General features: G+C 49.5%; 1 pseudogene across 1 annotated transcript in view; it reads left to right on the top strand.

Moving 5' to 3' along the window:
• Positions 1-21848, top strand: part of LOC149749579 (uncharacterized) — a 167865-nt pseudogene that overhangs the window by 8454 nt on the left and 137563 nt on the right. Inside the window, exon 3 of the transcript XR_016392558.1 lies at positions 452-1477. The product of XR_016392558.1 is annotated as an uncharacterized LOC149749579 (transcript). The remainder of the gene's footprint in view (positions 1-451; positions 1478-21848) is intronic.

Genomic DNA, 21848 nt, shown 5'->3' with positions numbered 1-21848 from the left:
GGGACAAAGCAGGGAACCAGGGAGGAGGTCACTGAAGCTATGAAGTCCCGAATCAGTGGGAATCAGGAAGGTGGCAGTGGGCTTGGAAAGGACGGGGCAATTGGAAGGACCTTAAAGAATCAATGGGAGCGGCTATTGGCAGTGGAGGAGAGAGGCCCCAAACTGACCGCTAGGGTCTGAGTTCACGCGACTAGTGGCTACAGGTGACCCAGACGAGAGGCTGAGAAGCTGGGGACAGGAGCAAGTTTGCCAGGAAAAAAAGACAAGAAGGGTTTGCTTGGCTAAATGCTGCGTCCCGACGTTGAAATCACAAGGAATCTTGTCACCTTAATCCGTGGCCATTTAACTCTGGGTTCTTTTCTCCCCCCCCCCCGGGGGCGGTGGGGGCCAGTTAGTGAGTCCCCTCTCTGGGCAAAGATGCCTTTCCAGACTATTAGCTAAAGTGCCTTAGAAATTCACCCCGAAACCATATTTTAAGTTCAGGGGAAGATGTTTCAGGATTCCAAGCAATTTACGTATATTCTTCGCGTCTGTTCGCACTGAGTTTCCTTTCTTAGAGACTCTCAGGGCGAGGAAATTTACGCCCGGAGCCTCGACTCCGGGCGAGGAAGGCGAGGATGGGGTCCAGGCACCCCCAGCCCACCCTCCCGCTTTGGATTCTCCAGGACCAGCGGGCGGACATTCTTCCCGCTCGGGCCCCGCCTGGGGAACCGCTCCGGGCGCTGCCGAGCACGCTCTCCGCCGAAAGAGTCCGGGCTCTCACCCCCGACTCCGACTTCGCCGTTCCCCGCCTCCCCGGCCGGGCGGTGCGCGCTCTCCGGGCTCCGAAGACGATTTCCCGGAACTGTGCTCGGAGGTTCCCCCGCGCGGCGCGGGGGACTCTGGCGGGACTCCGGGAGACGCTGCCGCCGCCCGGCGGGCGCAGAGACCGGCTCCCAGGCCCCCGGGCCTCCGCCCCTCCTCTCGGGGATCCCCTTTCGCCCACACCCTCCCGGGCCCCGCAGGACACTCCCCCCGGAGGCCGGGCCTAGTCCGCCCGCCCCCGCCGCGTCCCAGGCCGCCCGCCCCGCCCCGCTCGCCGCGCCGGGAGAGCCCCAGGCCCCGACCCCTCCCCCCGACGCCGCCCGAGAGCGGGACGCGGCGGCGATGGTGACTGGGCAGCGGCGCGGGGCCGGGTCCTCGGCAGGGAGGCTCGGCGGCCTTTTTCTTTCTCTGCCTCCGCCCCTCTTTCCCCTTCCTGCGTGCTAGCCCCGGCAGCGGCCGAGGTCGGAGCTCTCTCCTCGCCTCTTCTTCCTCCTCCTCCTCCTCCCCTGCCCGGGGACCCTCTCCCTCCCTCAATCGCCCCCTCCTCTCGCCGCCTCCTCTCCTCTCCCCTCCCCTCCCTCCTCCTCCTCCTTCCCCGAGTGGCCGGCCGGGCCAGAGAAAGAGAGACCGAGAGAGAGAGAGAGAACAGAGGTGGCTGCGAGGAGGCGTAACGGTAAGCCCCGGCTTGGGGAAGGCTGCGGGCTCGGAGCCGGGATCGCCGAGCCGGGACCGGCTGAGTTGAGGTCGCCGGGCCCGCGCGCTCTGCGGAGGGAAAGCCCGCAGCCTCCGCCAGGTAGGGCACCCGGCGCGGGGCTCGCGGAGCCGTCGGCGACCAGCGGAGTCCGGGTTGCGTGCGCGGCGGCCGGCGCGGGAATTTCTTCCCGGCGCCCGAGGAGCCCGAGGGGAGGGAGGACCGGGACGGGTAGGTGCTGGCGGGACGGGTGCTGGACGCTGGGAACGGGAGGGAGCGCCGCTTCGGCTCTGGTCGCCCGCAGCAGAAGTGGAAAAAAGTTGTGCCTGGAAAGACGATTTGCCGGGAAGCCGGCGCGAGCCCAGCTCTCTCGCCACCGCCGGCGGACTGCGACCGGCGCTCGGGTCCCGGGCGCAGCTTGGCGCGGGGCTCAGCGCGCCTGGTACCGCGCCCGGGGGCCGCCCCGCCGTCGCCCCCGCGGGGCCTGGTCTGTGGCGTGTGGGTCACGCCGGCCACAGACGTCAGCGGCTTCTCAGATCTGGGCTGCATTTTTGTGGGCAGCGCAGGGATTGGGGGTGCGGGCTGGAGGAGGAGGTGGGCGTGGAGTGGGGAAGACCACATCTGGCCTGAGTGGGTTGAACCCAAGGGATGGGGTGAAGGACGGGGGGAGACCCTGTGTTTCCGGACGTTTTTTAGGCACAGAGTTGTGTGTGTGTCCTTTTTCCTCTTTCATTCAGCGGTCTGGTGTCCTTTGAACTCTGAAGGGCGAAAGCATTTTCTTCAATCCTGTTCACCTTTTCTCCCGTTTCAGGAGGGTCGTGAGTTTTATGAGAATCCTTGAGCTGTTTCCTCAGTGGGAGTAAAGTCTCACCCCCCATCCCACCCCCACCCTCACTCCCACCTGGGCCATTTCCTGTATTTAGCGCGTTTTCTACTGTGTGTGCGTTCCTGTAGCTTGCCATCAGCGACCCACAAGTAAACGGAGAGCTTCTGTCTGAAATCGCAAAGCGGCCTCTGTAGACGTGTGTGTGCTGGAGCCCGAGAGGGGAGAGGTGTGGGCGGGAGGGAGAGGGGGAGCTGTTAGAGCCTGGTGCGGAGAGTTAAACCTGAGTAACCGAGTTCCGAGGGACGTTTCTCCTCCGCACGTTGCTTTTTGCTTCGCCCATTCGCCTGAGAGAGCTCCACCCGCGCCAGGTTTAAGCGATGATGGATGCGAATTTCTCTGGCGTTGCTCTTTCCCGGATATTCCTCTTTTCTACTGGTCCTCTTTAAAAAACGACTTCTCCTTTTCAAATGTAAGAGATAGGGAACACATGCTGGTGGGGAGATTAAATGTTTTTACAGATAGGGAAAAGAAAACCCAAGATTCTCATTTCTTTTTGCTGTCATACTGTGATAGACTTGTTATTAATCTCTGTCAGAGATCTGATTCTGATGAAATAATACTGGAGGGGTTTGAGGTAATACCAGATAAAACCCAACGTCATGATAATATTTTCCCTAAGTGGTCACACAGGGAGCAGACAGTGTGGATTGTTGTGGTGTGTTTGCAACGGGTGCAGCAAACATTTTATGCCAGGAAAAAAGACATTGTGTGGTGCAGGAGTTGATGGGGTTAGGGAGGGGAAACCATTTGTCTTCAGAGCAGTCCAATTAAGAAGAATAATTACACTGCAAATGAGCATTCTTGAATATAATATAATTTGAGTCGCGAGACATGAACCAGTAATTTGTCTATAGGAAGGAAAATGAATCTTTGTGGATTAGAGCAAAACGGTGCCTTCTGGAAAAAGTAATATATGCTCTTTATGCATGTGGATGGGCTCAGATGTGTGGACTGACGAATTAAAGAGATTTTGCTGCATGTAGTGTTTGGGCAGGGCAGGGAGGAAAAGTCCATAGTAGGAGAAGATAGAAAATATATAGAAAAGTATCCATTTTTAATGGACAGCACATACAACTTCTCAACTTCTTCATTGCAAAGAATTGACAAAATAGGAGGCCAAAATGTAGGAGACCCAAAATTGGGACTGTTGAGTTTCCAGAGGTGTCACTTACTACCTAAACCTGGGACAAGTTACTTAATTTCTCTCAGCCTTGGTTTCCGTGTCTGTAAAATGATGGTAATAAAGTTCAAGTCCAAGAATCACCTGGAAGGTTAATTATGATTATGTACTTTTGCGTAGAACTTAGGGTGGTCCCTCACGCTGGGTGAGTGCTCAGAAAATGTTGATGATGGTTGTCAAGTATTTCAAATGCTCGGGAGAGAGCAGTGCCATTCAGAGAGCGGGGCTGCAAGGGGAGCTGACTTGGAGCAACTGCTGATTTTGGGTCGGCCGATGGTCGACCCTTAGTTGAGGCTGTCCCTGTGCCCCCAGCAGCCCACACTCAGAAATATTTGATCTTTCTAGAACTTGTAGGCTGCATCTTTTTGGCCCCTCTAGTCAGCCTTTTCTGGGACTCCAGCTGTGGGGAATGTGTAGTGCAGGCTCCGTGTGGGTCTGAGGACCTGAGCACAGGTGTGGCCTGTAATTCCAAGCCTCACTGCCCCCCTTGCAAAGGCACCTTCTCAGGTTCCAGGTCCCACCAAAGTCAATATCGCCATTTTATTTAAGAAAAAAGAGAAAACTTGAGTGGTGGACGTGGTGTCTCTCTTGGGAATTCTAAAGCAGTGTTTTCTTAGTGTTTACTGCTCTTAGAAAAATACAAATAGTTAGCAAATACCTGATCTCTAGAATTTATTCCAAAAAGCACCTTTATAGTATGTCTTGGGGTTAATGGAACATTGCCCAGTTTTTCCTAAGGTTGTACCTAGCTGCAGAACGAACAAAAGGCATTCTTAGCAAAACAGTAGTTTTTGGAGCTGGGGAACTATGCTGTATATTTCTTTTCTAATCTGGGAGGAATGCCTGTTTGCTCATCCATCCATTCTTTTATCCAGTCATTCAGCAAATACCCATGGAGCCTCTTCCATGGGCCAGGCTCTGTTCTGGCCTCTGGGAGCATAGCAAGAACCAAGAGTAGGCCTCTCCACTCACAGAGCACTCATTCTAGTTGGAGAAGCAAACTCTGTGTGCGAAGGAGCTCCATAAACCCAAGAAGCTCTCTTTTTTGTTTAGAAGTGCCTGCGCTGGGAAAGCAGCGTGCTGGGCGTGCTTCTCTTCCACAAGCCAGCCAGCTTGCAGGGAAGTGATCTGGCTGGGGGTGGTGGCCGGGGCCTGCTGGTCCTATGGGTCCTCCACAGGGAGAAGGAAGAAGGGGGAGCCTGTTTCTTTCTGTGCTTTATAATAAAGCATGTGTCCTGTTTGAGTAGAATCACCAGTCAAAGTGCCACGAGAACAAACGGGTTTTTCTCCGAAGTGAGACTTCACAGCCTTAGAAAGGCAAAGAAGGAATCAGAGGTCAGATCTGATCATCAGCTTATAAAACCCAGATTGTGCCCAGGGAAGAGTCTGGTCTAGTACTTAAAATACTGGACCCTTTGCTGTAGGAGGCGGGCCCGAGAGTAAAGGGCAGAGTGGAGACTTAGTCCCTCAAGGTTTTTTTTTCCCCATTACTTTTAAGGTTACAGTAATACCTGGTACAGTAAGAATGCATTATGTTTGGAGTCTAGAAGGCTCGAAATGGTATAAGGTCAACAGGGCACTGAGAGTAGCCGTTTGGACTAGAGGCAGCGTGGCGTAGGGAAGTCCCTGAGGGTGCTGGGTCTTGGGTGCTGAGCTGGGGAGTCTGAACTTCATCTCGAAACCTGTGTGGAAGATGGGGAACTTGCAGCAGGTGATTGACCTGATCATATTGTGCTTTAGAAGGAACTCTAGGTGGGCTCGGTGACAAGGAGGCCAGGGCCAGGGATAGCAGGTGAGCTGGGAGGTTAGTACAGGAATCCCGGTGGGACTTGGTGAGGGAGAGCAGGAGAGACCTGGAGAGGCTGACCGCACTTCCTCGGTCATGTCCCATGGGTGGGCTCTTAGTAAGAGGGAGTCCAGGGTGACTGGAGTGGGTCATGGCGCCTTTCACTGAGTTAAACAGCTATGGGAACCTCAGTTTGGGGAGATGGTGAGGAGTAACGAGTTCAGTTGAATCCACAGCTGAGTTGTGAGGCGCCCAGGGAGAGACGCCCAGCAGAGCATTGGATCCACAGGCAGGAAGAGAGGTCTGGAGCTGGAGATGAAAGACGGAGTTATTTTTACAGTAGCAGCAAGTGGTTGGCTGGTCTCTTGAGGTTTACTGAATAGTGCTCAGGGTGAGAGTAATCTGTGTCCTTGTAACTGAATTTTTCTCTTTCATCCTTTCAACGGGACTAACGGGGTAATCAAGCCCCTGACCCTGGCCTTCAATGATCAGACTCTTACTGGTGTTATTTTGCCGACTTGTGAGACCTGTTTATTGTTTTGAACTGAGATAATTTAGAGGAATGTACATAGAATGGCTCTGAACTTTTTTTTTTCTTTTGTGGTACGCGGGCCTCTCACTGTTGTGGCCTCTCCCGTTGTGGAGCACAGGCTCCGGACATGCAGGCTCAGCGGCCATGGCTCACGGGCCCAGCCGCTCCGTGGCACGTGGGATCTTCCTGGACCGGGGCACTAACCCGTGTCCCCTGCATCGGCAGGCGGACTCTCAACCACTGCGCCACCAGGGAAGCCCTGAACATTTTTAATAGCTAGGATATACAACTGATAACATTGATCCTCCTCCACCCCCGACACATCTATGTATTCTGGACAGACTGTGTTCTTACCCGAATTCCTAAATAGAAACCCTAATCCCCATTGTGATGGTATTTGGAGGGGGCACCTTTGGGAGGTAATTAGGTTTAGATGAGGTCATGAGGGTGGAGCCCCCATGATGGGATTAGTGTCCTTCTAAGAAGAGGGAGAGTCTGGAGCATGCTTTCTCCACCATGGTGAGACTGTGGCCATCCGCAAGCCAGGAGGAGGGCTTTTCCTAGGAACCCAGTCTGTAGGCACCTTGAGAACTTGTACTTGGAGAACTAGTGTTTTCGTTTCCACCAGGGACAAGGCTTATCTGCCTTCTTTTTTGAAGTTACCATATGGCCCTCAAGGGGCTTGTTAATTTGAATTTCATTCATTTGTGGAATAAAAAAACGTGTGCAAAGTAGGCCCCAGTGAATGCCTGTTAAAGGGCAGACATGCTATTTGATTTGTGTACAGCCTTAGTCCTCTTACTGTTGTGGATTTAGGGTACGGCCAGTGGGAATTATTAATCATCGTTAGTCTGTGTAACCAGCAATAATGCCTCGCCTTGCTCTTGCCTGCCTAACTGATCTGCCATTGAAAGGAAAACTGGTAGCCTAGACAGACTGCAAGGATGTAGGCTAAAATTCTGACTGGTTATTTTGGACTCGTGGGGTTACAGGTGACTATTTTCTTTACTTTTCTGCTTTTCAGATTTTTTAAAAGTAGATGTTACTTAAAAAACCAGAACAAAACAGTTGTTGGTGTTTTCTTCCATTCTTTTTTTTGTGCAAAACTGTATCAGCAGTTTTGGCCACAGCACCATACACCTCCTTACATCTGTGCTACATCCATGGCAAAGCAGGTCTCTGTCTTTAAAAAGACTTGAAATTCCTATTTGTTGTCAATGTAGTTGTGGAGGAATGTAACCAGGCCTGGGTCCTGTGACCCAGAGCCAGAATGGGGCAGCTTCCTCCCAACAATAGGGAAGGACCCACTCCTTCCTGTCGGTACGCTTTATATGTTTTCATGAACACTGTTAAGTGTGATCTGAGAGGTGTTTCACTTCTATATCTAAATGTGTAAACATCTGTCAGATTGATATGTACCTAACTGAACATCTGTATCTATAAAAATGTACTATACTCACATGTAAGTTTTTTTTTTTTTTTCTTGTTTTCAGTTGTTTCAGTGTTCAGTAGAACTCAAACCAGCAGTGAGATCTTAAATATCCCTTTAGCATCAACCTCCCCACATTCCCGGAAAATCAGAGGGACTCTCTTTCCTCTACTGATTCTATTGTTCAGCAATTTCTCTCTTTCCACACTGAGCTGTGTTGTCAAGGGCACCTGGAGTTCAAGCTTCCTTTCTCCTGGGGCAGGCTGCAGTTGGGCTGAATTTCACATGTTGTTTTCCCGTTTTGAGGCAGTTAGCCAGTTGTTTAAAGATGCCTGTAACTGCATAGACAGTAGCCACATTTAATCTTCAGATAAGTGGTGCATGACACACTTATTCCTCAGGACAAATTAACCTCTTAAAAATTTATAACTTTACTCTCACCCATAGGGATCAAGTTTTCTGAAATTAAAAATAATAGACTGGCCAGTCTGGCAACTACAGACTTCACCAGTAATTGGTGTTTTTGTGTTTGTAAATGGCTACCCTTTGTATATGAAATATACACGTAAGGAAAACACGGGCTCACAACTTGAAAAACAATCTAATAATCACATTTTTTTTTTTAATGGCTAACTGTCCATTCCTAGAAGATGATTCTGCACAGGGAAGTATGTCTAAACAGATATTTACTCTGTCATTTGCTCATTCGTATTGTAGCCATTTCAGGGCTTTTCTGTGCTGGAAGCTCATAATTTACCAACCTGATTACGATTCTGCACAGATCCATGCTGTAATATGCAGCCTAGGGTGCCAGCTTACACAGGTGACTATAGGTCTTTTGGGTTTGAATCCTTTTGGTAAATGGGTTGCTTAGGTTGTCTTGTCTTTTTTTTTTTTTTTTAAATGTGTTTTTTCCAATTTGTGCTCGGGTCTGTTGTTCTTTTCTTGATTAGTAAAGAAAAGGCAGCATTAAAGGGAGCTAAGCTGATGTGGGGAATGTTTAAACTATAATCCAAAGCCAAAAAGAACGGTAGCCGGGTGCAGAGGCCATACTGAATAATAAGAACACAAGTGGTGGTAGTGATGAAGAGATGGGACAGGTTGTGTATACACCTGTGTGGACAGGTGGCTGGGGGACTGTTGAGGATAGTCTGGTCAGCTGTGCTACACAGGGACCACTGTTCCCCTTGGTCTGGAAACTAGACTCACGGACCCTAAGTATGTTAGCTTTCTTAGCAACTACATTAGTCAACAAAACTTACATGTTTTAAAAAAGTTTTAAACATTTTAAAACAAGAACTGTCGTCAGGCTAGATTTCCTCTAGCTTACATATGTGTATTTGATTTTTAAAATCTTGGCCGTAGAACTTCCCACTTCTTCCTGTCAAATTTCAGCTTTCTCATCCAGGTGTGTGTTGTTCAGCCCATCGGGATGATTTTGAATTCTCACCAGTCATCTGTCATGTCAGCCACCCCTCTGGGCTGAGTACTGTTCTTCAATCCATTCTGCTCACCAGTCATCCAAGTTCTTTGAGTCCTTTTCTGCCGATGCCCTGTTCAGCCTCTCCAGTCATTCTCCTATTAGTAACCAGGGGCGTGTCAGCCTTTGTAGGCAGCTAGAGGGCAGAGGGTTGGAGTCTGTGCCACGATACCCGAGGAAGCTAATCATACTCGTGACCTCGACCTCATTAACATGGTGCTGGCAGAGAGCGAGCCAGCATTCCGTAGTATTGTTTGACTTTGGATCTTCTCTACTGATTTGTGCTCGTGGGGTCCATATTCCTGCCCCCTCAGGGAGCCTGATAGGTAGAGGAGCCGGAGGAGAATGTGAGAGACGTCAGTACTTACCGCCTCCTTTTAACTCCCTAAGGTGGGGCTTTGGATTGTCAGCTGTCACTGGGCCCCGCTGATGGTGATTTGGCTCCAAGACAAAGCAAGTCTGAGAAGACTTGTGTAAGGATTGTGAGGGAAGAAGGCCTCTTAGAGTGTGGGGTCGCAGTGGGTGAGCTGGTGAGCTGGTGGCTGTACAGGTGGGGTGAGAGTCTCCCCGTGGTGGCGCTCTCCGTGCCTTAAAGCAGGGCTTCTCATGCTGGAAGGTGCACAGGAATGATCTGGAATCTTGTGAAATGGCAGATTCTGATGAAGCAGGCCTGGGCTTCTGCATCGCTGATAGGCTCCCTGTGAGGCTGGTGCCGCTGGTCCTGTGGAGCAAGGCCTCACATAGACTGGGACACGACTGAGGCTACGGATTAGTCAGGCGGAGACTCAGACGTGTGAAGGCTGACACCAGGAGGGCACCTGCAGGGTCTGGTTTAGAGTTTGCTGCCTGCTCCTTGGGACTGTCTTTATTGGGATAACTCTGAGGGCTCTCAACCCTGTCACTGCCATTCCGGCCTGTAACAGCCCCAAGGAGCAGCTGTGCTCGGGGATTCCCTTCCATCCTTAGGGCAGGGAGGGAGGTCATGGGAGGTCTTCCAGGTGGAATATGGTTAAGCTGAAGGGAGAGGTTTTGTTTTTGCTACATTTTAATCAAATTGACTTCCTCATTACCTGATGATTATATTCCATAATTTTAACTACTTAAAGAAGGCTCTGACTTCCTCCAGTTAAGCCTGCCTTTTCACACAGACCCTATCACTTTGAAGTTATGTGACTGCAACGTTTTAAAAAGTTACATATTGTTTCCTTTGGAACGTTGTTTCTGAAACTTGCCTGACCCTGTGCTGGGTGCTGGTTAGACCTATGTGTTCTCAGACCCTGCCCTGGAGTTTTGACCTCATAGCTTTGGTGTGGGTCCTGGGAATCTGAATTTTTTAAACAAAGTGTCTGGATGGTTTTTATAATTGGGCATGTTCTAGAAACACCATTTTCGAGAAACAGCAATTTAGAAACCTGTCCATCTGAGCCTGTGTTATCAGCCATGTCTGAGGGGCACCTTTACCTGTTCTTTTCTTGGCCTCTTAGATACTTGGTTGTGAAGGGCTGGCTTTTGTCCCATTGGACCCACTTCAATTTTTATCTTGACTCATGTTTTCATTCTTACAGAAAGGCTCTTTTTTTTATCTTGGATGGGACCAAATCAGAGTCCCTTGTCAACAGTGTAAGAGCCAGTTCTGAAGCCGTTATATTTAGGAAGGTTTTACAGACACTGATTATTAAGTGCTTTGGGGCATTCTTGGAGATACTGGGCTGTACGCTTTGGGCCTCTGCAGAGAAAGGTATGTCTTGAGGCCGACTTCTCCCACTCTCTCCCCTGCTTGGGTTCAGACACTGGAGACAGAGCGCTTCCTAAGTAAGCGCTGACCAGAAATGGATGGAGAAGGGATCCTCATCCTCCAGAGGCAGTTTGATTCTGACACAGGTGAATTGACAGATGGAGGAGATGGACTTTGCACGTCATTGTTTCAACATTTACCTCCATTTTTACAAATGCAGGATCCATCTCACCTCCATCCTAGGAGGTGGAGGTGTTTTTATAAGCTGCCACTTACGAAACAAATGAAGTGGGAAGTGGTCAGTGTGATGGGATTGGAGGAGTATGGAAGGGGCTCTGTAGCGAAAAGCTGGAATTCACTTATTGTTGTGCCTAAAATTTTACCATTAGAGGAATTTGGGCAAAATGGTTCTCTTTAAACCTCTTATTCAACATGTAAGCATCCATAGAACAGGCACTACATTAGCTACTTAGGACTTAACAGGAAGAATTTCATAAAATGCCAGCAAAGATCACGGTATGAAGAGAGTGGACTGTGATGGGTGAAGTGTGGGCACTGTGAGGTCAGGGCTGGGGCAGGGCCACCGAGGATAGCTCAGATGTCCGGAGGAGCCCAGGATACCTGGTGGGGCACTAGGCAGAACTAATTCTCATTCACTTAGTGTGTGTGTGTGTTTGCACGCGCACGCTGTGTAATAGGGGCTTTAATATCTTTGATGATGCATCTGGCATACTTCTTTCTATCTAGTGTGGCCATTTCACATATACCTGACCAGATGTAATGAAAAGCCAGGTGATCTAGATGTGAAAGTTAAGGTTAAACACCGTAATTGTGCTTGGGATTATGTTGCTCTTTTTTTTTTAGTCTATTTAATTTTGAGAGAGAAGCTCAGGAAATGATCCAGTTTCTTTACCTGCTTATCAGGAGAACTTGGCCAGCAGCAGAAACCTTTCCTTCTCCACTGAGGGCCTTTTCCCAGTCAGTTTTTTTGTTTGTTTGTTTGTTTTTGTGGTACGTGGGCCTCTCACCGTTGTGGCCTCTCCTGTTGCAGAGCACAGGCTCCAGATGCGCAGGCTCAGCGGCCATGGCTCACGGGCCCAGCTGCTCCACGGCATGTGGGATCCTCCCGGACCGGGGCACGAACCTGTGTCCCCTGCATCGACAGGCGGACTCCCAACCACTGCGCCACCAGGGAAGCCCTCCCAGTCAGTTTTGAGGAGGGCTTGACTCTTCTGAGACCTCATGCCACCTAGAAAGTGCTTTAGGGCATGGTTTCTCTCTCATAGCTGAAAAAAAAATTTACATTTTAAAGAATTTCTCAGCTCTTAGCTGGCTGAAAGAAACTCTGAACTTGGCCATTCTGGTGTCCAGCTGAAGCTTGTCTGAGTGGTCTAGGGTGTTTTCAGAATAGCGTGGAGATGGTGGGGAGAGTCTTTTTGCCACTGCTTGACGAACAGAGAAGTTACACAACACAGAGAAGTTGTGGCCCAGGGACCACAACTCTGGGAACTTTTACAAACTGACCCACTCCAGAAAGAAACTTGACCCTTCAATGAAACCACGGGCGCTTTCTGGATGGCTTCATTGTTTCTTTTCTGGAGTGGTCAGATTCTGTATCTGGGGGGGAGGAGAAACATTGTCCCTGTTCCTGAAGCTGGAGTTTCCTTTGTCTATTCTGAAATAAAGGAGGGCCACAGAAAAGGATGGGGCATTTCTTAGGGAAATGAAATTCTCCCGAAGTACTACATCCCCACTCCAGAGGTGGGCCCGTGTACTCTTCCCCGTGGTCCACAGAGCTAGCATCATTTCTAAGTATCGATAAAAACAGCATTGTGTGGACTTCCCTGGTGGTCCAGTGGTTAAGATTCCACACTTCCACTGCAGCAGGCACGGGTTCGATCCCTGGTTGGGGAGCTAAGATCCCGCATGCCTTGCGGTGCGGCCAAAAAACCAAAGAAAAAAAACCCACCCCCCAAAAAGCTTTGTGTATTTCCTTTTAAGCATAAATGGACATCACAGTCCCTGTAGAGCGTGAGGCCTTGAGCACGGAGGTGCTGTTGGGGTATCAGACGGGGCTATCTCTGTACCCTGTACTCTGCTCACTGCCACCCCCGTGCTGGCACTGCCCCCACTTAGTGCTTGCTGCCTTTAGGAAGCATCAGAATCACCTGGAGTCTGGTTAAAACACACACTGGCTGGACCCTGCTCCTGGAGATTCTGAGTCACTAGGTCTGGGGTGGGCCGAGAATTTGCATCTCCAACACGTTCCCAGGTGGTACTGATGCCTCTGGTCTGGGGAGCACAAGTTGAGAAGCACCGTGACACCAGGCACTTCTCCACCTTCTGGAGGAGGGTGTGTTGGCACAGGCAGACTCTGCTCCTGATGGCGTGTCTGCCTGGGTGGAATCACTTAATGCTGGAGGAACCTGTAGTTGAGAAGCTGTGGTTCACTGGAGGGAGCCCTAGCCCTGTCTTCTTACCCTGGGGCCTTCTCTCCTGGTCGTTCCCACAGAAGACCAGGGATGTGGCATTTGGGGTAGCTGAGGGGGGCATTCCTTGCCCCCTTGCAATCCCTTCTCTCTGATGTTGCAGAAAACTTTCTGGACCACGCCACTCTCCTACAGGAGACCCTTCATGGGCTTGCCATCGGCCTTAAGAGAAAGTCCAAACTCTCCTAAAATGACTGCCAGTCTCCCTCTCGGCCTCTGAAATACTCCTTTTTCTTGTCAGCTTACTATGTTCTTGCTTCCTGGGCACCTGTTTTGCTGTTTCCTCTGCCTAGTATGCTCGTAGTCTGGCCACCTCTTGCTTATCAGACCTCAGCTTAGCCATCACCTGCTCTGGGGAGCTCCCTTTGACCTCTCTGGGGTCAGCTGGTGCCTCTGCAAAGGCTCCATGTCACCTTGTATTTTCCTCACTTCAACTTCTCTCAGTTGCGTCAAGGTCATGATTACCACCCATTTACTTCTCTGTCTTTGTGGACTGTCGGCTCCCTGAGGGCGGGGAACCCATGACATGGTCATTCACATGACTCCAGGCTTGGCATGGTGCCCGGCATATTGAAGGCCTTCTTGATCATTCTGTGAGATAGCTATGGCGGGGAGGAAACCAAGACACAGGTAGATTACGTGCCTGGCTTACCATTACCCTCCGAGTTAAACACCAGGATTCTCACCCACTTCTCTGATCCAACCCCTTGGCCAAGTGACGCTGGCCAGGTTTTCTGCTTTGAGACCAAGGAGCCTTAGGCAGGGTCTGCAGGTCTCTACTGGGGCTGTTAAAAGACTGGCTATTCCAGGTTAACAGAAATGGCCCTCTCCTGTTGTTTTTCAGGTAAACTGGGAAGCAAACTCTTGAGTTCACAGCTGGCCTGTGGTTTTTGCATCTCATCAAGGAGCTCCTCCTCGTACAGGTAAGGGGTTGCTTCCTGGATCTGCTCATGTTCAGGCTGGTTGTGGGAAAACTCCAGCCATGCAATGTACTCTGATAACCACCCCAAGTTCTCATGCATTAAAAAGAAAATCCTTAAATATAGGGTGGCAGCTCCTCTAAGAAAGGTGTAAAGGGACTTCCCTGGTGGTCCAGTGGGTAAGTCTCTGCGCTCCCAATGCAGGGGGCCCGGGTTCGATCCCTGGTCAGGGTAATTAGATCCCACATGCGTGCCGCAACTGAGAAGTCAGCATGCTGCAACTAAAGAAGTCCGTATGCTGCAACGAAAAGATCCTGCATGCCGCAACTAAAAAAAATAAAGATCCCACATGCCGCAACTAAGACCTGGCACAGCCAAAAAAAAATAAAAAATAAAAAAAAAGAAAGGTGTAAAGTGGTTACCTGCCCCGTCAAGTTATCGGGTGAAGGTGTTTATTGACCGGCCTGGCTTTCTCCTGGATGTTGCTGCCCGTCTCAGTGCCCAACGCTCTTTCCTTTTTGCTGAGCACCTTCACCTCTCCATTTGAGTTGGTGCTTTAGAATTCCTTTTCCTCATTTAAGACTCAGCCAACGTTTCACTTGTTATTTACAAACTGTCTGAAAGAGAGGGTGTTGGGAGCATAGCCTTTTCCCAGCTTTCCAGCGGAACGAATCGCTGCCCCTCTGCTGACACAGCACACTGCACGCGCCCGTGGTGAGCTTTACTTACTTGTTTGTACACGTCTTTTCCCCCAGTGTGTGAGTTCTTTTTGCTACCATCTCCAATCTCGCATGGTTTCTGGCATGGAACAGACTTTCAGTAAATGAGTGAATGTTCATCTGAGGAGAAAAAAAAAAAAAAAAAAAAGCCCTAGTAAACTAAACTGAGGCACAGCTACAAAAAAATGATAATGTGTTCCTAAGCCAATGAACTGATGTGTAGAGTGCCTTTTTGGATTAATGACATGGCTGTTTGCTCACATTACCACGGGTAATTGAGAATGTGCCATAATATGTTAAGTCGGCAGGAGTTTAGATTCTTACCACTATTGAAAAGGATGAGAAATCAGGAGTTTTTGTGTCATTGTCAGTAAGGTGCTAACTGACAGCCTGGGACCCTGAGCCACCAGCCCCCTTGGCTGTTCCGGGAGAGACATCTGTCTGCCAGCCCCTGGGAGTCTTGGGCAGCCCCAGGATTGAACGTGTAAAACCAAATGTATGGCAGTAAGGGAGCAAACAATTGACTTGACCAATTTATAACCCAGAGGAAATAAAAATATTCCTAAAACACAGTTTAGGTTTAAATAATTTTAATAAAAGCTTTTAAATCATGCATTTCCATTTCCCCTGTAGTCTTAATATGCTGGGATCTTTGAGAGACACATTGATTGGCTTGATGCCATTTTGCTTCATCCTGTGGGTTGGGAGTAGCAACCCCCAGGGCAATGGTTCACCTGAATCTGGAGCCAGAATGGGGCCTGGGTCCTTTTAGGAACTGGCAGGTGGCTGAGTTCCCAGAAGCCAGGGTGGAGGTGGGGCGGGAGGGACTTCAATCTGATTAAAGACCACATTCACACAGGAGAATGCGGTCTTGAGTGTTTGTTCCTGCCTTTTTAAAAAAAATTTATTTATTTTTGGCTGCGTTGGGTCTTCGTTTCGGTGCACAGCCTTCTCACTGCTGTGGCTTCCCTTGTCGTGGAGCACGGGCTCTAGGCGCGCAGGCTCAGTAGTTGTGGCACACGAGCTTAGTTGCTCCGCGGCATGTGGGATCTTCCCGGACCAGGGATCAAACCCGTATCCCCTGCATTGGCAGGCGGATTCTTCACCACTGAGCCACCAGTGAAGCCCCCGTTCCTGCCTTCTTATCCTGCCTCTACACGAACAATACTCATTGTTCAGCCTTTCCATTTGCTTTGTTTGGGTGTGTGCAGCACGAAAGCAAAGAGAAAGAAGTTGTTTTCTGGTTTCTGGGTGTGCTTTCCACAACTTAGTAGAAGTACCAGCCAACTAGTCTCACATAAAAGAAGCGGTCACGTCTCCATGGTTTCTTCTGCTTGGTGCTGAGCCCCAGCCAGAGAGCCGCGTGAAGGAGAAGTTAGTGAAAGGCAAAGCAGTAGAGGAAATTTGACTCTCCCCTGACCCTGTTCATCTTAAAGTTTCGTAGGGCTTGGGTAGAGGGAGGGTTTCAGCTTTGGCCAGGTATTTCTAGTCTCCATGGACTCCATTTTGTCTATCATACTTGAAAAATAAACGAAGAAAATTACAGTTTAAAAGCCCAGATGTTAATATATGAGTGAGTTTTAGCTTTTTAGTAGGTTCTGGAATTTGAGATATTACCAACTGTCTTCTGTTGTACCATGCCTGCAGAAGCTGAGTGCAAGGTGGTGAGTATGTCTGGTCTTCATGCCGCCAAACACATGGGGAGTACTTCCCGACTGATAATAATTGGCCACTCACTGAGCTCCTAGGAGATCTCTGATTCTCTGAGCTTCTAGAAGATCTCTGATTCTCAGAGTGTCTCCTGTTTTATGATAACAGTTCTAATCTGGTTAGAAAAAAAAAAAAATGAGGCAGGTTAAGTCATCAAATTACTGAGCTGGTCCCCCTCCACTCAGGGCATCTCACACATCAGTGTGCGTTTGGGCACACTTCACAGAGCTCTCTCATTGAATCTTGACAACCCCACGTCATCCTAATTAGAAAGTCCAAGAAGTGATGTAGTTCCTGAATTTCCTTAGAGCTTCTGAACTTTGTTTTGGATTTCTAATGTGGTGTTCTTCTTTCATTCGATTGAATGTTTACTGTTTCTAAAGAACAGTTGTACTAAGAACTGCTAGTGCCCCAGCAGCAGTGAAATTGTGTATCAGGGTGCGCGAGCATGTGTGTGTCTGTGTGTGTGCGTTTGATATAGGCATTTTGGAGCCTTGGCCTTCATCCAAAGACACTGTCCAGCATGGGCCCCCTTGTATCCAGGGCAGACATTTGGGAGCAATCAGAGCAAAGGCAGCTAGCAGACACAGCAACTGGTCTGCTGGTCCCGGACTCCAGTGTCGTTAGCACGCTGGTCTCTGACCAGCCAGTTCCTTTCTTGCTGAAATGAGTGGGAACTCAGATTGCAGCTCCTGACAGATACACACACAAAGTGGCACGTCCCCCCTTAGGTGTATGGTTTTTCCGGGTGAAGCCTTTATCTTCAGCTTCAGGTGAGCCTTTATCTTATCTTTCTCTTAAAGAAGAAGCAAAATCTCCAAAATCGGTTTCCAAGTTTCATTGTAAAGCTGCACCCAGGTATTGACATCTCTGGGGAAGAGTTTGCTTTTTTCTACTTCCAGAACACAGTTGACACATAATTTGGGAACCACTTTCTACTTTGATCACGTCACTTGTCAGCTGTGATTTGATGGCTGGTTTGTCTTATCTACTATGGGAGTTTTGATATTGATGTGAAAGAAAAACTTAGAAGTACTTGTTTCCTGGGAACGTTGGTTTTAAATGGAATATCTTAGGCTTTTGCTTTACAAAAGGACTGTAAGTGTTGGGTGTTTTTTTTTTGTGTGTGTATTTATTTTTGGCTGCATTGGGTCTTTGTTGCTGTGCGCGGGCTTTCTCTAGGTGCGGAGAGCGGGGGCTACTCTTCGTTGCGGTGGGCGGGCTTCTCATTGCGGTGGCTTCTCTTGTTGCGGAGCACAGGCTCTAGGCACGCGAGCTTCAGTAGTTGTGGCACGTGGGCTTCAGTAGTTGTAGCTTGCGGGCTCTAGAGCTGAGGCTCAGTAGTTGTGGCGCACGGGCTTAGTTGCTCCGCAGCATGTGGGATCTTCCCAGACCAGGACTCGAACCCGTGTCCCCTGCCTTGGCAGGCAGGTTCTTAACCACTGCACCACCAGGGAAGCCCCCTGTAGGTGTTGTTTTGATCACTCTCATGTCCTCTTTCAGTTACAAAATGACTATTTTCTGTTTCTTAAGAGTCTTTTTACAATTATTATGGATCTGAGTTGGAAGGAGGCCTTCAGATAACTAGATAATAAAAGTAACTTTTTCAAATAGGCAAAAGAGTGAAAACATTTTCTCTTCCATCTCTTAATGAGAAAGAGTAAATTCCCTGCATTTTAAATGCTTCCTTTTCTCTATAGAGCATTTCTTAGAAGGAACGGTTTCCGAGGCTTTCGGAATTCTCTTCTCTCGGGTTCCTTCTTCAAAGCTAGAGGCAGCCTTCGCTGGCTCCCTTTAGACTGATGCCACGGATGCTTATCTCTCCTCTCCTTTATTTCCTGGTGGGCAAGCCCTGCTGCTCACCTCGCCTGTGTTTTATGTGCCTGCCTGGGGTTGCTGCAGAGAAGTGCTTCTACCCTTTATGGCTACAATCTGAAAAAGAAAACAAACAGCTGAAGCTCCATCAAGTCCCAGCAGGCTGGGGAAGATAGTTCTCATCCTCCTTGTTCCTGGGTTCAAAGTGCACCTTGCATTTTACGGGGGTGATCAGCCCTCCCAGGTGCTGGTTTGAGTGGGCCTGCGTTTGAGCCTGGTGGACAGTTGACCACGCCGACCTCCTCCTCTTGCCTCTGCCTTTCTGGCTGAGTTGACATTACTGCTCCGAGTGGGAAGCAGCTGTTGCTCCTTTGAGCGGAGCACCAGGCAGGGGTGGGGGGACATTTGATCCTGTTCAAAGGGGATGTCTCTGAAGCATGAAGATTGAACTGATTGTGACCCCACCCGAGGGGGGAAGCAGAAGCGCCCTCTGGAGAGCCGGCCAGGAGGAAGCCATCAATTACTAATCCTGTTGGCCTGTGGGGTCTTCAGGGTCTCATATCCATTTAAAAGAGAGAGAATTAGCATTGAAGGTAATAAAATAGGCCTTAAATTAGAGGAGCAGGGGGTCATTCTTATCAAATTTTGTGGTTGTTATGGAGGAATAAAAGGCAGAGGAGATAATTTCATTAGCTCCTTTAAGATCTGTATCACAGGGCGATGGCATTTGGGGATGGAGCAGAGCCTCACAGGGGCTGGCCAGTTGCCTCCTGGTAAACCTAGAGCCCGATTTCCATAGCACTGGGGAGGGCTTGGGAGGCCCAGTGATCATTTAGGGCACTGTGGTCAGGAAAAGAGTTTCTCCTGCTGCAAATGAGTTAGCGACTTCAAACCAGCTGATACAGGTCTTGATGGACCACTCGGCCTGTTACTCAGGAACATGGCATTCACACGGAAAATACAGACATCCGCCGGACGAGAGAGCTCGTTCAGAGCTGGGGCGGTGTCTTTACCTCTGAGGAAGGCTTGCCAGTCATCTGTTGTCGAGGTCACTGCTTCAGGGCATGATGGCCCCGGAATTCCCGCGAGCGAGCTGAGCAGTGTTCAGGTGCCGGGGAGAGAGCAGAACGGGGAGGCTGTGCCTTCCTGTTTGATGAGCCCTGTTCTGTTCACGGTGTACTTGCACTTCTGCTGCTTCATAAAGACCCTGCTGGGTAGGCAGGTATTTCTGTCCATGTTTACAGAGAAGGGAGCGAGGCAGAGAGAGGTTATGTGACTTGCCCTCTCTGGGTAGGGAAGTGGGGGATCTGGGATTCTATCCCTGGACTTCTGACTTTCAAATTCAGCCCTTTGTGATGGTAATGAGAAGAAACCGAGGAAAGAGGAATAGGGGATGAATGGTAGAGAGTCCTCGAAGAGAGGGGAGAGAAAAGTTTGATGATCAATAGATAGTTCTCTATACCAGCCACCAGCTGGCACCATTCCCCAAGGCAGCCTGGTTTCTTTCTGAGGGTGAGCAGAGTGATCCAGGTGGGCAGCGCAAGGGAGGTGGGAGTTGGGGGAGGTTGGAGAGAGGGCAGGATGGGAAGGGCTCTTTGTATGTATGAAACAGTCCTAGGTAAAGTGTTGAGTAACGTCTGGAGAGCCTGTGTCTATGATCACAAAGGCCAAGGCATCAGCTGTCTGCCTCACTGCTTCTGGGTGGTTTATTTCCAGGGCCCAGCCTTTTCCGTGTCCATCTTCATTTACACTCTTACTATGTCATATCTGCTTGCTTTCCAGTCTCCAGCTTCTCCCTCTCTGCTGTAGACATTTCCGCTTAATATTTGTGAACTTAGCTCTGAATAACAAGAAAACTTCTATTAAGATGTGCTAATAAAAACCTCAACCACTAGTAAGTACATTTAATCATAGCTTCAGTTTGTATAGTTCTTATAAAATTCTATCCCCGCGTTGGTTCAGGAGCCGATATTTCCCCGTACAAGTTGATAATGGAGACCATAGATGCCTCCCTTTGGGGTGGGTGTGGTGCTCTTGGGAACTCCAGCCAGTGTTTTCCTGAAATGTTGTCTGAGGGGAATTTCGGGGGTTGGAGGAAGATTTTCACTTGTTTCGCTGGTGCTTCTCCATATCCTGTACAAACATCTTTGCCCTTACAGTCCTCAGAGGCCCCCTTACTTTGGCCATGTACTGTTCTTTTCCTTCATTACTGTGGCTAATCAGAATTTGGCTGGACTTCAGTGACTCTTAAAAGCCTTTCTTTCTGACTGTGTCCAGGCAGTTGAAGTGCAGTGTCAGAAATGATGTGAGCTGATGAAGAAGAAATAAACCCAGGCAACATGTGAGGAGACGTTGGCAGCCCTGCTCCTGTTTTTCTGTAGTTTTGATCTCAAGGAACCAGACTGCCTCTATGTAGAAGGAACAAGGCCGTGAGGGTCCCTGTGCCGGGAGCCTGAGCTGTGCCTGCCTGTGGGCCTTCTGCGTTAGGGCTACACGTAGTCTCCTAAACTCTGGGATGAAAATGAGTCGTTTATGTTCGGCAGAGTGCAGAGAAGTCACACGTCTGCAACCTGAGCTATATGAATATGGAGTAAAAATAGCATCTGTTCAGGGAAGCAGAACATTCCAGAATGCTTCAGTCCCCTCTTGGCACCAAAGCCAAGAGTGGAGAATAGGAGAGCTGGGAGGGACTTGAAAGAGCTTCTTGTCCAAGCCTTTTAATTTCAGTCCAAGACACTGAATGACTTGGCCCAGGCTCTGCCCAAGCTCTGTCTTGTTTGGACAGCTTCATACATTTGGTCCCTGGCATGTTTTATAATAGGTGCTTCATGTGCACTTGTTAGGCGGGTGAATGATATACATGAAGCTATGACTTCGGACTCCCAGTCTAGTGCTCTTTGACATACTTTTATAGGCTGAGAAGTCTGTAAGAAGTGGTGTCAAGTAGCTTGTACATAGTTGAGGCTTTCTTGAGATTACAGGTAGGTTAGAAAGTTGAGACGTAGCAAGATTACGTCTTACAGTTGGTGGTGCAGTCGATGGCAAGACAGGCTTTCTCAGGCTTGGGGGTGGCTAGGAGGCAGGATGCCACGTGGTAGCCTGGGTGAGGGGTGCCCTGTGGAGTTGGGCGGAGCCTGTGCCTTGCGGAGGTGGTGGTCCCAATCAGTCCGGAGGAATCAGGACAACTGTGGAGGTTGGGCTTGAAGTTGCCCCTCTACCCAAGAACAGTACCCGACAGCCAGGGCCCACCTTCCTTTTGTGGTTCAGTGTTTCCTTTAAAGAGGGATATGCTACTTGGAGCTTATCAGACTTGCAGTCTGTTGGTGGACGTGTGTGTGCGTGTTGTACGTGGTGCTGTGGGTATGAGCGGAAGGCCCAGATACGTTTGAGCACTGTAGCCAGAGGAGGACTCAGTCCTCCACACTGATAGATGCCACTGACCGGTAAATCAGGCTCTCCACCGCTCCCAGCCTCATTCTGAAAGTTGCAGCCCTTCTGTCAGTGGCCCCAGCCAAGTAAATAAACCAAGTCGTGCAGGTCATGTGCCTAGAGACCCACAGTGGTGGCAAGCACGCAGCTGCTTTCAGGCTGGTAACTCAAAGCATTGCGGTTCATTTATCTCCCTTATTTAACCTCCCAGTTAACTCACAAAAAGATTTACCATTGCAAGTG

This window comes from Delphinapterus leucas, chromosome 3 (assembly GCF_059928025.1).
Source record: "Delphinapterus leucas isolate spDelLeu-1000000601 "Yukka" chromosome 3, BTC_Dleu_Yukka2, whole genome shotgun sequence".
Classification (NCBI taxonomy): domain Eukaryota; kingdom Metazoa; phylum Chordata; class Mammalia; order Artiodactyla; family Monodontidae; genus Delphinapterus; species Delphinapterus leucas.
This window is presented reverse-complemented; position numbering and strand designations above follow the sequence as displayed.